The 16,490-nt window shown below is 45.4% G+C and overlaps 1 protein-coding gene across 1 annotated transcript in view; it reads left to right on the top strand.

Moving 5' to 3' along the window:
• MED12L (mediator complex subunit 12L) overlaps nt 1-16,490 on the top strand; it is a 995,158-nt gene that overhangs the window by 400,164 nt on the left and 578,504 nt on the right. The gene's annotated exons all lie outside the window — the stretch shown is intronic.

Here is a 16,490-nt window from a genome sequence, read left to right as displayed (position 1 = left end):
ATATGTCAGCCATGTTATGAGGCTCATGTTGTTGCGTCTACAGTTGAGTCAAGCTATCTGATGAAATTTGCTTGCGTGAGTACTAGTACATAGAGACAGCCATATGTGGCGCGCCCCCACACCGCCGCAGGGCCGAGGGGTACCCGGAGCCGGGCCTCTAGGTCTCAGTCCTGGGGTTGTCACGGTGGCTAGACCCGGTCCGTGGCCCTGTCCGTCAGTGGGGGACGTCCGGTGAAATAAGTGGTGCTAATGGTGGTGTAGCGGTGCAGTTGTGGGGTGCAGGTCGCGGTAAATAACGAGGACACCAGGTTGCAGTCTCTTTACCTCTTTACTGGAGATCTCTGAGTCCTCAGTCCAGAATACGGTTCACCAGGCTGCGCAAGTCCGGCCGGTCCAATGGCACCTCCAGAGTCCTCCTCTCAGGTGGAAATATGTGCCTTCCTTCTAGCGCTATGTGTTGTAGTCCTTCCCTGCTGTGCTCACGGAAAGTGACCCCACAACGGTTGTGTCTGTTTCTTAAGTTCCCTCACAACTCGATTTGATGTTCCTCTGTAATCCACCCCTCCCTGTATTCAGGTTGGAATGGCACCCGTTTGTCAGGTAGGCCTGGAGTTCTTCCGGGACCCTAGAGACGCCCCTCTCCCGCAATTGCCCCCCAAGACTTCATAGGTGATATGTGGTAGACAGCCCGCCTGAGACCGACTGTCCTGCCGCTGTTTGGAGTATGGCTTGAAGCTGAATTCTCATCCACTCCCTCGGCGTTCCGGCCACCGGTATTGCGCCTCAGCAGGGTGCTGCCTCTTTCAACAAAACCCCTGCTGGTATTCGCCTTCTGCTTGATCTCGTTTCTCACTCAGCACAATCTGCCTCGCTTCTAGTCCTTTCTTGGGCACCGCCGCTAAGCTGAGCAGGCACGGTCCCGTTACGTTCTCTCAATGCCAAGCCTCTGCCAGGATCCCACCCCTGGCAGAGACCCTACAGTCTCTCCCTTCACAACACCCTCTGCCACAAGGTGTTGCTCCGTTCAATCCCGTCAGCGTTCTCTCTCTAACTTCCTGCCTGACCCCCAGTTTACCCACTATGGTGGGGAGTGGCCTAATGAATAGCACCCTTAGCTCCCCCCGGAGGCCCTGCTGTGAAACATATTGGTGTCTGTGATACCTGATTGGAGGAACTCCTTCAGTGCCATCGAACGTACCATGGCTCCCCTTAGTGGCGGAGCCACAGTACTGCAACGACCAGGACTCTGGGGCGCTGCACTCCCCCCTGGTTAAACACAGTACTCCGGGACTGGGAAGAAAAACAACAATACAGATTAGTAAACAGACATACAATTTTGTTGAGTGCAAAACAATAAGCATACTTGAACAGGCTTCCCTTTATGGGAGGTGAGGACACTTTTAACGTTACAAACATAGTCAACTTTATAAATTACAGGCTATACATAACTCCTGTTACCCAACCGGGTATTCTACTTAGTGCAAATTCTGGAACAATAAATTAACATTGCCTTTAAGAAACATACACTCTTAGTTTACCAAAGGCCTTCCTATAATCACATTACAGGGTAGGGTAACTTCACATTCTCCTACTTTGAACCTGCAGGACCGCCTGTCCCTATGGCACCAGACCTACTGCCTCTCCTTTCTTTTACAGGACCGCCCCGTTCAGCCAGGGCCTACTGCCTTTCGCTACTATACATAGTATAGACATAACATTCCTTTCTTTTTAGAGAACTCTGAGCCAGCTCTACTCGGCTCCTTTAAGGACTCACTCTCTAACCCCTACGGGTCCGCTTTCTGTCCTTAGTAACAAAGTAACTTTCTATGGGGACGCAGGGTTTACCTTCTATCCTCACCTTCATCATTACTCAGGGGCGTAGCTAGAGCTTTTGCCGCCCGGGGCTGTTCCCGAGTTTGGCGCCCCCCCCCCCCTAGAACGTATGCGATTTTCACACTTAGTCATGTACCGACGAGCTCCTCTCCCTTAAGCTCCCAATGTTCAGTGAAAAACTGAGAGAAGCAGAAGAGAAGCTCGTTGTTACAGGACCATGAGTATGAAAATCGCATATGAGTGACGTGTCCATGTGTCGACGACTGAAACCTGCAGAGCTGAATCCTGACATCGCAGCTTCTGAATTCTCACAACTAATGCATTGCACACTTTTAGGATTCTCCCTGGCCGGTGGACAGTCATGTCAGCACAAGCATGCGATTTGTATACTTCTGACCACATTCCGACTAGACGTGCCTGGCCTCGCTCAGTTCATTTTCATAGAGTGAGGCCACACATGTCTAGTCAGCACGTGACCGCATGTATGTAAATCGCCAGCACCAGAGAATCCTGACAGTGTGCAGGGTGCACTGTGAGAAGTCAGAAGTCTGCAGTCACAAAGAATGACTGCAGACTCATTACAAACCTGGACATCCCCTTTAATGCTCCTAACATAAATAAAAACATGAGAGTTAGTCAGTATCACAAATAACATTTACATCCAGGTACCTTATAGATGACGTCGCCTCTGGAGCCGTTCTTCTTTTCTTCATCTTGTCCAGATCCCATGATGAGTTTTCTCATCCACAGCCGTCTCTGCAGACTTCCATCTTCTCCATTCTTTTGCAGAAAGTCTCCACGATGCCCTTAAAGATACAAGTGTCATTATAATGCTCCTGAATAAAAAATTTCCCCGCACTATATTGTCTGCATAAAATATGACCCCCACACTGTCTGTCTTATGGTACTTGCTCTTCACACTGACCTCCCCTTTCTATACCGGACCCCTCTTCACACTGACCTCTCACACTGTGTCCCCCCTATAGGGCCCAGTATTTATACTGTACTCTCTCATCACACTCCCCCTCCTTTGTATAATATCCCCTCCTGGCTGTGCCCTTACACTGTCCCCCATGCTACGCATGCACACATCCCAACACCCTCACTCCCCGTACTCTGTCCACATACGTTTTTCACATCGCTACTCATACTGTGTCCGCATACATTCCCCTGTTTGACCCCAAGCTGTCTGCACCCATCCCCCATACTGTTTCCTCATATATGCCCCCCCATCTCCCCCTTTGCTCTTCATTTTGTGTCCTCAGATCTCCCCCACACATTAAATCCCCCCATCCCCATGACAAATCTCCCCCCACACACAATAAATACCCCATCTCCACTCACATTAAATCTCCCCCCACAATAAACCCCCCCATCCCCACTCATATTAAATATCCCCAATCCAATAATATATCCCACTATCCCCACTCACAGTAAATCCCCCCCCCATCCCCACTCACAGTAAATCCCCCCCAGAATATATGCCCCCCATCCCCACTCACATTAAATCCCCCCCTGCACCTTCGGTGTCTTCAGCTCCAGCCTCCACTCACAGTAAATCCCCCCCACAATATATGCCCCCATCCCCACTCACAGTAAATCCCCCCCCCCCTGCACTTTCGGTGTCTTCAGCTCCATTGGAGCACTTACCACCGCTCTGCATCTCCTGCTCTGCCGCGCAGGTGAGTGACGTCAGCAGCGTGATCACATGACCTGATCACGCTGCTGGCATCGCTCTGACCCGGCAGTCAGAGCTTCAATTGTACTCGCATCACAGATATGAGTACAATTGAACACTGGGAGCCGGCGCGCCGCAGCTTCTCTGTGCCGGCTGTCAGCTTGACAGTCGGCACAGAGAACAGCTGACTCCCAGCGCGGGGGGTGACAGAATGCAGCCGCCGGGGGAGACACTGCGGACCGCCGCTTTAGGCGGCCCGACTGCGCCCCCCTGCCGGCTGCTCCCCCCCTAGATACGCCACTGACTCACCCCCGCATTGTGCCGCCCCCCCGCATTGTGCCGCCCGGGGCGGCCCGCCCCCCCCGCACCCCCCTTCCTACGCCACTGTCATTACTTCTTTACTTTCAACTATGCAGATCTCTACTTCTACCCCTGCGGGCTCTCTGCATCTTTTCCTTTCACAAAACATTATTTTCAGATTTCACAATTCAAACAGATTCAACACATATAACTTTTCATGTAAAACAGTTACATTCTTTTTCAAAGCATCATCATGGCATTACTGTTCTGCAACAGTATCTTTCTCAAGTTCAATTCTTCACATCCCCTTTAAGAGGGGACCAAGTCTTTCTGAGGTAGCTCGTCTTCTCAGCCTACCAGTCCATGCAAAGGTTCCAGCATTGATATCTTCGCAAAGTGTCTTTTAACTAAAACCAGTAGGAAAGGTATCTTCGCAAAGTGTCTTTTAACTAAAACCAGTAGGAAGGGTATCTTCGCAAAGTGTCTTTTAACTAAAACCAGTAGGAGGCACCCTTAAGAAGGTGCAACTATTTACAAGGAAGTTCGAATCATGCACAGTCCATGATTACTGCAGTTTGTGTAAAACTTCTGGAAAACAACAATAGTGACCCCGGGTCAACAAAGGGGTCACCTTTTAAAGTTTACCCTGGACGGGTTTAGCAGCAACTTAAAGAACAAACAGTAACTATTTACATTTTTCAGGTTTCCGAGGTTTACTCTTTTTCAGGCGGCTCGGGCTCCTGCCCCCCAACCACCGTGGTGCCAGCGTCCGCGGTTCGAACGTGAAGATGAACTCGACTGGCCAACTCGGTGGCCGCAACCAGGCGCACCGTTGCGATGGTGACAAGATCGGGTGCTCCTGGGACCAGGTCCGAGGCGGTAAGGGTCGCGGCTCCAGACATACACCGCCGAACATTCCGTGCATACCACCCGAGCGGGTTCTGGTGGCGGCTGTAGGTCACCGAATCCCCCTTTTGCAATGGTTCTCCACTTCGGCCACAGCAGGGAGCCCTCACGTTACAGTGCGCAACAAAAACGTCAGTATCCAATCCTGGCTCGTGTATGAGGCCCCACCCTCTTCTTACATGGTAGGCCAACACAGTGCCCCGCCTTGTCACGTCTCTGTCATCCCATGCCGGGGGGGATTGTTGTATTCTCGATGGACCCATCGGCTCGGCCTCTTTCTGGCCTTTCCACTGTAGAATCAAACACTGTCTATATTGTTCCCACGTAAGCACCGCAAGAGTGGACCCGTTCTCCTGGGATCCATCTGTCCCAACCCAGGGGCTGTCCCACCGAAGAACTACTCCATCTAGACTCACATCCACGGGCTCTCCCACTCTAGTCGATAGCGGTGGCACCATCCTCCCCAGGTCACCAGGGGATAACACCATTAACCCTGCCGAGAAGGGTCGCCCTTTACTGAGATGGAGGTGGGTCGTGGAAGCGGACTCGTGAGGGGGAGCAGGGGCGTCTTCCGTACCTACGCCTGATGTGATTCCACCGATGTCGATCCGGTCCGCTGACAAGAACGCTGGAGTCGGCTGCTGCTCGGACCGCGGCTCTTCCGATGCGGCCCCCGAACGCTGCTCCGCTCGCTGTGGTTCCTCCTCCTCTAACTCCGAGGTCGGGATTGGTGGACGTAGCTCCGCTGTCAGGTCCGCAGGCTCCTGGTCCGTCTCTGGTGAAGGAGAGCAGGCCGGGATCGCTCCTTCCTTGCTCAGGCACTCGCTGCTCATCATCGCTGCCTGATAGTCGGTGGCAGTGCATGCACCTGACTCCGCCATTTCTCCGAGGTCGGGCTTCTCCATCTCCTGCTTCCCGCTGTTGCAAATCAGGAGGTTGTCCTCTGCCTTGGGGCAGGTCATCTCCTTGCAGCCCGAAGCGCAGAGGGCGGTATCCATTTCTCGCGCCATTCTGATAGTCTCCGCCCATAACACGCCCTCCTTCCTCTTGGATGTAGTAATGGCAGCGCCTTTTTGGCGGGAACTTTTGGCGGCTAATGGCGCAGCACCGTCTTACAATAAAGTACAGTCCAAGCACAGTAAATCACAGTCTCTAGGCACACATGACCTGATTCTTCAGGCTTAAGTAGATCCTGTTCGTGACGCCAAGTCTGCGGCGCGCCCCCACACCGCCGCAGGGCCGAGGGGTACCCGGAGCCGGGCCTCTAGGTCTCAGTCCTGGGGTTGTCACGGTGGCTAGACCCGGTCCGTGGCCCTGTCCGTCAGTGGGGGACGTCCGGTGAAATAAGTGGTGCTAATGGTGGTGTAGCGGTGCAGTTGTGGGGTGCAGGTCGCGGTAAATAACGAGGACACCAGGTTGCAGTCTCTTTACCTCTTTACTGGAGATCTCTGAGTCCTCAGTCCAGAATACGGTTCACCAGGCTGCGCAAGTCCGGCCGGTCCAATGGCACCTCCAGAGTCCTCCTCTCAGGTGGAAATCTGTGCCTTCCTTCTAGCGCTATGTGTTGTAGTCCTTCCCTGCTGTGCTCACGGAAAGTGACCCCACAACGGTTGTGTCTGTTTCTTAAGTTCCCTCACAACTCGATTTGATGTTCCTCTGTAATCCACCCCTCCCTGTATTCAGGTTGGAATGGCACCCATTTGTCAGGTAGGCCTGGAGTTCTTCCGGGACCCTAGAGACGCCCCTCTCCCGCAATTGCCCCCCAAGACTTCATAGGTGATATGTGGTAGACAGCCCGCCTGAGACCGACTGTCCTGCCGCTGTTTGGAGTATGGCTTGAAGCTGAATTCTCATCCACTCCCTCGGCGTTCCGGCCACCGGTATTGCGCCTCAGCAGGGTGCTGCCTCTTTCAACAAAACCCCTGCTGGTATTCGCCTTCTGCTTGATCTCGTTTCTCACTCAGCACAATCTGCCTCGCTTCTAGTCCTTTCTTGGGCACCGCCGCTAAGCTGAGCAGGCACGGTCCCGTTACGTTCTCTCAATGCCAAGCCTCTGCCAGGATCCCACCCCTGGCAGAGACCCTACAGTCTCTCCCTTCACAACACCCTCTGCCACAAGGTGTTGCTCCGTTCAATCCCGTCAGCTTTCTCTCTCTAACTTCCTGCCTGACCCCCAGTTTACCCACTATGGTGGGGAGTGGCCTAATGAATAGCACCCTTAGCTCCCCCCGGAGGCCCTGCTGTGAAACATATTGGTGTCTGTGATACCTGATTGGAGGAACTCCTTCAGTGCCATCGAACGTACCATGGCTCCCCTTAGTGGCGGAGCCACAGTACTGCAACGACCAGGACTCTGGGGCGCTGCACATACACTTAGTTATGGAGTCAGAATATTAATGATATGAAAATGATGCAAACATGGGAAAAACAAATTGATAACATTTCAAATTATTCAGTATTGAATATGAGCACCACACACAAACATACATGCACTTATTTCCACATTGGTAACTTGCCAAGGTGTGTAACGGTTGTCTGAGGATTATTCTGCTACACTGAATGCATTTGAGCAATTAAATCATTAAGATCCTCTGTTGGCAGCTCCCTTTGCAATTACCGACTAAAGACATTCCAAATGTGCATGATGGGAGACAAGACCAGAGACGCTGCCACCCATGGTAGCATTTAGGCCATGCAATAGTCTATTTCATATTTGAGTGAAATCACAGCTATAATTTAAGACATCATAGATATAATTATACCAAGTCCCTTTGCATTTCACTCTGTGTGCAATTACCACATATAGTGAGGAATGGCAAACTAGAAAAATAGCTAGACCCCCTCCCCCCGCAGTTTTACATGAGATTCTTCCTTGCTTCAGCTTCTTATGTTTTATTGCTCTTATGTCACTTGCCTATAATGCTATGGTTAGATGTATAACAGCAGTACAACTTGTTGATTCTACGTTTTTCATTTGTACTATTTGTACTATGCACTCAATCTATTGGGATTAATGATAACTGCAGTTTGTGCATATAGAACAAGATATGATGATTAAGAGTATATTAGGTGCATACTGTGGAAGCATCCAATTCATTTGTATGGGCCACTGCACATTGGAAAATTATTACTACTCCATAATCAAATAGAACAATTGATAATACATGCTGTAGACATTTCTACCTTGTGAGACTACAGATCCAGGTACGACCTAAACAATGGTTAGGGCATGCTGAGAGCTGTTGTTTCACGGGGTGTAATGCTGCAAACCTTACAAGTAAATTGCTACTGACAAAACACAATCAGAGGCAGAATACATGGAGACAGTCAGTAACGTATGGTGACGTCATATCTGCTTGCAGTCATTGTTCTTCCTTTTCCTCTCCATCTGGTCCAGACTTTTATGATGTTTTTCAGCTACTTCTCACCTCTGCAGAGTTTGCCACTCAGCTATTGTCAGCACTTTATTTGTCCTATATACAGTATGAGGACAAAATCTCATGTCCACACATTGTGCCACCTAATCTAATGATGTCAGAAGCGTCTCCTGTGATATAGATACCCCGGTGTCTCTAGTTGTGATGTATATGACCCAGCATCTTCTACTGTGATGTGTATGCCCTAGCCCCAGTGTCTCCTGTGATGTATATGCCCCAGCTTTCCTTGCTGTGATGGACATGTCCCAGCATTTCCTGTGATGTACTGTATATGCTCAAGCCCCAGCATTTCATGTGATGTATGTGCCATAGTCCCTTCTGTGATGTATTTGCCCCAGCATGTTCTGTGATATATATACACTCACTGGCCACTTTATTAGGTACACCTGTCCAACTTCATGTTAACACTTAATTTCTAATCAGCCAATCACATGGCGGCAACTCAGTGCATTTAGGCATGTAGACATGGTCAAGACAATCTCCTGCAGTTCAAACCGAGCATCAGTATGGGGAAGAAAGGTGATTTGAGTGCCTTTGAACGTGGCATGGTTGTTGGTGCCAGAAGGGCTGGTCTGAGTATTTCAGAAACTGCTGATCTACTGGGATTTTCACGCACAACCATCTCTAGGGTTTACAGAGAATGGTCCGAAAAAGAAAAAAAATCCAGTGAGCGGCAGTTCTGTGGGCGGAAATGCCTTGTTGATGCCAGAGGTCAGAGGAGAATGGGCAGACTGGTTCGAGCTGATAGAAAGGCAACAGTGACTCAAATCGCCACCCGTTACAACCAAGGTAGGCCTAAGAGCATCTCTGAACGCACAGTGCGTCGAACTTTGAGGCAGATGGGCTACAGCAGCAGAAGACCACACCGGGTACCACTCCTTTCAGCTAAGAACAGGAAACTGAGGCTACAATTTGTACAAGCTCATCGAAATTGGACAGTAGAAGATTGGAAAAACGTTGCTTGGTCTGATGAGTCTCGATTTCTGCTGCGACATTCGGATAGTAGGGTCAGAATTTGGCGTAAACAACATGAAAGCATGGATCCATCCTGCCTTGTATGGAGCATCTTTGGGATGTGCAGCCGACAAATCTACGGCAACTGTGTGATGCCATCATGTCAATATGGACCAAAATCTCTGAGGAATGCTTCCAGCACCTTGTTGAATCTATGCCACGAAGAATTGAGGCAGTTCTGAAGGCAAAAGGGGGTCCAACCCGTTACTAGCATGGTGTACCTAATAAAGTGGCCGGTGAGTGTATATATATACCCCAGCATCTTTTGTAATGTATATACTGCAGCCCCAGCCTTTCCTGTGTGATTAATACAGAACAGTTTCAGCATCTCTTGTGTGAGGCATATAGAGCAATCTCAGTGTGTCCTATGTGATGTAAATAGAGCAATCTCAGTGTCTCCTATGTGATGTATATAGAGCTGTCTTAGTGTCTGCTGTGTGATGTATATATAGCAGCCACTGTGTACACTCTGTGATGTATAGTCTAGTCTTGGTGTATCCTATGTAATGTAATTTGCAGACCTTCCACTGCTTGAGTTCTATAAATATTACATGAGCAGTGATGAATTTACCCCTGTGAGCAGGCCTGCAGTGTAATATGCTTGTGCAATCAGATCTTTCTCCTGCAAGTTCTCTTCAAAATTCATCACAAAAGTCGACTGGACTCTAGACTGATTCAAATCTGGAAAATTAGTATCATCTTTACCATCTAACATCATATGTCGTAACAAAGAGAAGAATCTCAAGCCATAAAATTAGGAGTGAGTTAATTAATTGACCAAATATAGCAGGATAAATTTCAAGTTGATAATTTTGTATGGCACTCGAATGAATGGTGGTATAAATATCCAAATGGCCCTTGGCATAAAAAGATTCCTCACACTTCCTTAGAAGAACCTTGCAAATGGTGGCGCAGGGCGAGACTAGGACTCCATTCATCAGGTCAGCTACATGACTACATTAAATAAGTATCTCATGGACTTTGAAACAACTGCATGGAGAACGGCTTCTTGAATTGAATGCTTAATTTTCCCAATTCCCCGAACCAGCTATTTAATTGACTGTGGGAAACCAGAGAGAATTGTCTGGATCCCATCTCTGAATAATAACCTGATTGTTGGCATTAAAGTATTAAATCGTTTTTCAACTTAGGCCTGAAGATTCAGTGCCTGATTTATCAATTGTGTGTGTGTGGGGGGGGAGGTTATGTCACTTTTCTTTTTTAGTAGTTGATGTTTTACACCGAATTCTTCAAAATGGCGCACATGGTTCATGAATTATGCTCAAAGGCAAACATGCTCTTTACTGTTGTCCCTTACCATTTCTGTTCTTTTTTTCAAGTAAAAAGTCACATGTTCTGCTAAAATATTACAGTTTTTGTGCACAATTTATGTAGTCTATTTGCGCAAAAAATGTTGTTACTTTTTAAAAAGGCGTAATTAATGAATAAGCTGTAAAAAATCTGGTAACCCCAAACTCCTGTAGAAGAAAACGGTGTGAATCCAGCTCCAGGATAAAATGCAAAAAAAATTTTATTTCAACATTTAAAAACGCTGCTAGAACATGACCAGCATAGAAATTAGCGGAGAGCTACCAGCACCTGACTGGACGCGTTTCGGGCAGCGAATGTGCCCTTAGTACTTACTGAGGACTAAGGGCACATTCGCTGCCTGAAACGCGTCCAGTCAGGTGCTGGTAGCTCTTCGCTAATTTCTATGCTGGTCATGTTCTAGCAGCGTTTTTAAATGTTGAAATAAATTTTTTTTTGCATTTTATCCTGGAGTTGGATTCACACCGTATTCTTCTACATGCTAATCAGTGTTGTGGCAGCAACACTTTGTCTCCGTGCTCGGACTGACTTCTACCATCTCGTTTGAATTAAGGGTGAGCTGAAATACTGTTTTTTCTTCTTTGCCAACCCCAAACTCCTGCCCACAATAGAGAACATTAAATAAAAAAAGGAATCACTTATTTAAAAAAAAGTCACAAATTAAAAGAAACCAAAAGAAGAGACTGATGTAAGTAATGTGACAAGATACCAAAACGTTATTGGATTGGTATGCAGGAGAATGCAACAAGATAAACGCAGGCGCGCATCTGAATAAAAAAATTGCAAATAGTCTAAAAAAATGAGATTATATATAAATACATGAGATTATTTGTAAGAAGGCACTGCTGATTATAAGAATCCACTAATATGCCTGGCAAAGTACAAACTTAATGCTAATCATACATATGCAAAAGTAAAAGTATAGTGCAAATATAATGGAGGTCTATAAAACCTAGGAAAAATGTATTAGAGGGCAGTGGTCGATGAAAATACAGAGAATGATATACAGACCGTAATATCAAGTTAAAACAAAATGTGAAAAACGTGCCAATATACTAAAATGTGGAATTGTCCACTGAAGGACAAAGCATATATATGGTGCTCCTGCAATACTGGCCCATGGTAACTAGACACAGTATATAATTATGTATGAACCAAGGTGTTAAAGTGCATAAATGCATTTGGATAGAATCACTCCGTGTAGGTAATTGCTAAAGGTAAGAAGAAGGTCAAATAGCTGTGTACCGTTACAGGAGACAGCAGAGGCTTCAGGGAGGAGGCACCCACCCCGACGCGCATTCCAACACTTGCCTTCATCAGGCAATCTCATGTATTTATATGTAATCTAATTGTTTTAGAGCATTTACATTATCTTTTATCTGGATGTGTGCCTGATTTTATCTTGTTTAATTTCTCCAGCATACCAATGGCTTGTCCAATAAAGTTTTGATATCTTTTCACCTTATTTATATTTGGCCTTCATTTTGGTTCTCTTTTTTGGTTCCTATGTATTTATATTGTTTGGTCATTGCACATTAATACGGCATACACGTATACACCTATAAAGTCATGTTTGTGACACAATTTGTCACTGTATATGTAGGATCATATGTACATGTGTTGAGCGTACCTTGCTTTTGAGTTTTGTTACAAATTAAAAGATTAAAGCACTAATAAAAGACAGATAAAAAAGCTATAAAATAGACAACAAAGTGTAATATTCAATCGGGTACTTGTTTTTCATTTGTGTCCAATTCTTTTTTTAATTTGTGCCCTTTTTAAAGTTATTATTTATTGTCTTCCAGATGTTTTCACCTGATTCCTCATTTGTGCACAGCTTTTGTACAAATGTAGTGCTGTGATTTTATGCTTGCCATATTTTTGTGATTTTTGCGACATGTTGAGAAAAGAGCAACTAAATGTTTCAAAAAAGGTGAAAGACAAAAATAAAGATGAATTTTGACTTTGCTAATAATTCACGAACTGCATGCACCATTTTGAAGAATTATTGCTTTAATGTTTCTTTCCTAAGTGTAATATCTTTGTTAATAGACACTGAAATGACAACATCCAACTTGCCCATGAAGCAGAGTTCTAATTCTATTGCACTGTTCTAGTAATTGTTTGAATAATTGTAGGACCAAGATTAGATCCAGCTCACCGTAGGGGACATCTTGAAGGTGTTCAGAGCCTGGAAACGCCATGTCAAGGCATGGAACAATCATAAAATGAAGATAATCAAGCTGAAGGAACCCTGAATAGGCTTTTAATCACACAAATAGTGACTAAGGGTGGGCTGTCACCCAAAACGCGTTGATGTCGCATTTTTTCTATCTGTACTGCTGATCTTGTCCTCTTTTATGTACTTTGTGTGAGTAAAAGCCTATTCACGGTTTCTTGAGCTGGATTATCTTCATATTATGATAATTGCAGGACGTCTAAAATAATTTGGTAGCACTAGCTTGGTTTCAGATCTAGACTGAGCTTAATTTGTGTAACATTTTTTTTTGCAGTGGAAGTCTAGATTCTTTATACAGTACTTTATTTCCTATTCCATCTTTTTATTGTACTTGAATCATGCTTTGTTGCTATATATATAAAAAATCTACAAAAAAGTACATTTGTAGATGCTGGAGCACAGTTCAGTAGTTCAGTTTAGAACGAGGCCAAACTTACTCAGTAACAGCAGAACATCTGCTGCCAACATTCATTCTTATTTGATTGGCTTTAATGGAAGTATTGTTCATCAAGTACATGATATTATGGACTGTTGTCTCATTCATGGTGCCAGCTATCCATGTACATCTTAATTAACTGAAGCTTCAATTTGCAACAATTGTAGCCATCTAACAAGATCATTTTTGCAGTAACTATATTACAAGTTAAATGATGCCATATTATACTTATGAATTGCTGTATCTGTCCTGTAAAGTAGTTGTTATTGTGCCTAAAATATATTGCATGAAGAATAAAGAAAAACTAAACCACAGGAACGAGATATAATTTGCACGAGGTGCATAAAGAAAAACCAAAGCATGAAATTATTCTGCACCTAAGCCCCTTACCAACAAGAGAGTTTACCATTTTTGCACTTTTTCCCCTCCTTCTTCCAGGAGCCATTACGTTTTTATTTTCCATCAATAAAGAAGTTTGCGGGCTTTATATGCTAGATGAGTTGTACTTTTGAATGTTATCTCATTATACACTGGAAAAAAACTATAAGACGCACAGAACCATAAGACACACCTATGTTTTAGAGGAGGAAATTAGAACAATATGAAGCAAAAAATGTGGTCAATTCAGTACTTAATATCCCCTATCCTGGTATATTTGGTCCCCTCACCTGTGTCCTGGTATGCATTGCCCCATCCTTATCCTGGTATGATTGGCCCCCATCCACTTCCTGGTATGCATGGCCCCCATCCTGATATGCATGGCCCCATCAGAAAAAAGTAAAAAATTACACTTTCCTGCACTCCCTTGCAGCATCTTGTTCCAATGCCATCAGTTGCTTTATGCTTGTAAGCTACACATGGCAGGGATGTCATACACTGCTTACAAGCCTAAGGACAGCTGCCAGAATACTCACTGTTCTGCATGTTGGAAGTATATGCCTGAAGGGCAGTGAGTATTCCTTGCTCGCTCTTTAGTAGCATGCACAGTGTCAGCCGCCGGCTTCCTGCAGCTTCCGGCGTTCACATGTTCTCCATCTCTTCCCACTGTCGCGGTCGTAAAACGACAATTACCCTTCCTTCACCAGTCATTCCAAATTAAAGTATGAGCCGAGCATTTGGTACCGGGTAAGAATGACTCAGACAAGGTGCTGATTCAATCTCAATTGAATGCCCGTGCATCTACTCATGTCTGCAACGGTCACAACAACTGGCTTTATTCTAAAATACACAATACTATATTGAGTGTTAGGGGAAGGCGTGCATTAGGCGGGGTCTAAGCTAGCATCCAGTCTTTCTGATTTGTTCTGACGTCTTCTGGTGGATTCCTCCTTTTCTTCACATTCCTTAAGTTTCGATTTCCAAAGAAATGACTTAACCCTTCGGTCACTAACCTGAAACGAAACTGAACACTGGCAACCATCTTTAAATACAATTACATATGCATTAGCTAGCAGATAGGAAAAAACTTATTGTTTCACAGTATAAGAGTATAAAAGTACAAAAAGATATATAAGAAATATATTTTCACCTTGACACCACAACCATCAACAAGCTTCTTACACTTCTCAATTGGAATTTTGGACCACTCTTCTTCTGCAAACTGCTCCAGGTCTCTCATATTTGAAGGGTGCCAAATCCCAATAGCAATTTTAAGATCTCTCCAGATGTGTTCAACGGGATTTAGATCTGAACTCATGCCTGGCTCCTTCAGAACTGTCCAGAGCTTTGTTTCCATCCATTTTATGGGTGCTTCTTGAAATATGTTTAGGGTCATGGTCCTGCTGGAAGACCCAAGACCTGGAAGACAAACCCAGCTTTCTGACTCTGGGCACTACATTACAACCCAAAATCCGTTGGTAATCTTCATTTCATGATACCTTGCAGAAAGTAAAGGCACCCTGTGCCAGACGCAGCGAAGCAACCCCAAAACATCTTTGAACCTCCATCATATTTGAATGTAGGTACTGTGTTATTTTCTTTGTAGGCCTCATTCCATTTTTGGTAAACAGTACTTTACCAAAAAGCTCTATCTTGGTCTCACTTGTACACAAAGCACTTTACCATAAGGATTTTGGCTGACTCACATACATTTTGGCAAACTGCAGTCTAGATTTTTGATGCGTCTGTGTCAGCAGTGGGGTCCTCCTGGGTCTCCTACAATAGCATTTGATTTCATTTAAATGTCGAAGAATAGTTTGCACTAACATTGAAGCACCCTGAGCCTGCAGGACAGCTTTAATTTCTTTGGAACTTGATCGTGGCTGCTTATTCATCATCCAAATTAGCTATAGTGCCATGGGTTGTAAACTTTTTGATTGTGTTGCGCACCGCGGACAAAGAAACATCAAGATGTCTGTAGGTGGACTTGTAACCCTGAGATTGTTGATCTTTTTCAATAATTTTGATTCTCAAGTCCTTTGACAGTTCTTTTCTCCTCTTTCTGTTCTCCATGCTTAGTGAAATAATGTTATAGTTTGATAGATCGGTCCTTTACAGAGGTGAAGATACCACATATAAGTATTTTTGGTTTTCTTTATTTTTAATGGAAAGTTAAGAGGCTGATTCAAATGTTTATATTTGTTTAATTTGACAGTATTTTGGAGTCGTCTTAGGCTACTTGAACCAGCTCTATTAGCTGCTATTAGAGGCAGATGATGGCTGAAAAACACGACTATCATCTGCCAGGAATGAATTGCTCAGGCATCCAAGAGAGGGACATGACATATAATATACCATAGTGGTTTATCTATTAGAGAACAGGTTAGGCACTTGTGGCGTTTCGAGGTATTTCGCAGGCCACTGCATTTTGCTGCCCACATGAGTGGGATAACGACAGGTCATTCTCTGAGCCAGCTGTAAAACTGACAGCCAGCTCAGAGAAGGTGTAAAACACCAGCTCCCTGCAGTCAATTGCACTAGCAACATTTAGGCGCCAGTACAATTGAAGCTCTGACTGCTGGGACTTCTGGTTCACATCAGCAGATCAGCTGATCATACTACTGATGTCACTCTTGCTTCATAAAGGGGGTAGTCAGAGACAAATTAAGCACTCCAATGGAGCTGAAGAAACTGTTTTATTGGCACTGGGGGAATCTTGTAAGGGGATAGTATGCAAAGGGGAAATTGTGAGGGGATAGTAAGGGAAGTGGGGAAATGTGAGGAGACCATATGGGCAGGGAGGGTGAGAATGTGTGAGCCTGACAGTATGGGGAGGAGGGGGTAATGTGTCATGGTTCCCAATGGCAGGGACTCAGGCAAAAACGGACTAGCTCTAGGAATGATGGAATCTCAGATGACCGCGACGCTGAACCTAACACG

This window comes from Ranitomeya variabilis, chromosome 2, assembly GCF_051348905.1.
Source record: "Ranitomeya variabilis isolate aRanVar5 chromosome 2, aRanVar5.hap1, whole genome shotgun sequence".
Taxonomy (NCBI): domain Eukaryota; kingdom Metazoa; phylum Chordata; class Amphibia; order Anura; family Dendrobatidae; genus Ranitomeya; species Ranitomeya variabilis.
This window is presented reverse-complemented; position numbering and strand designations above follow the sequence as displayed.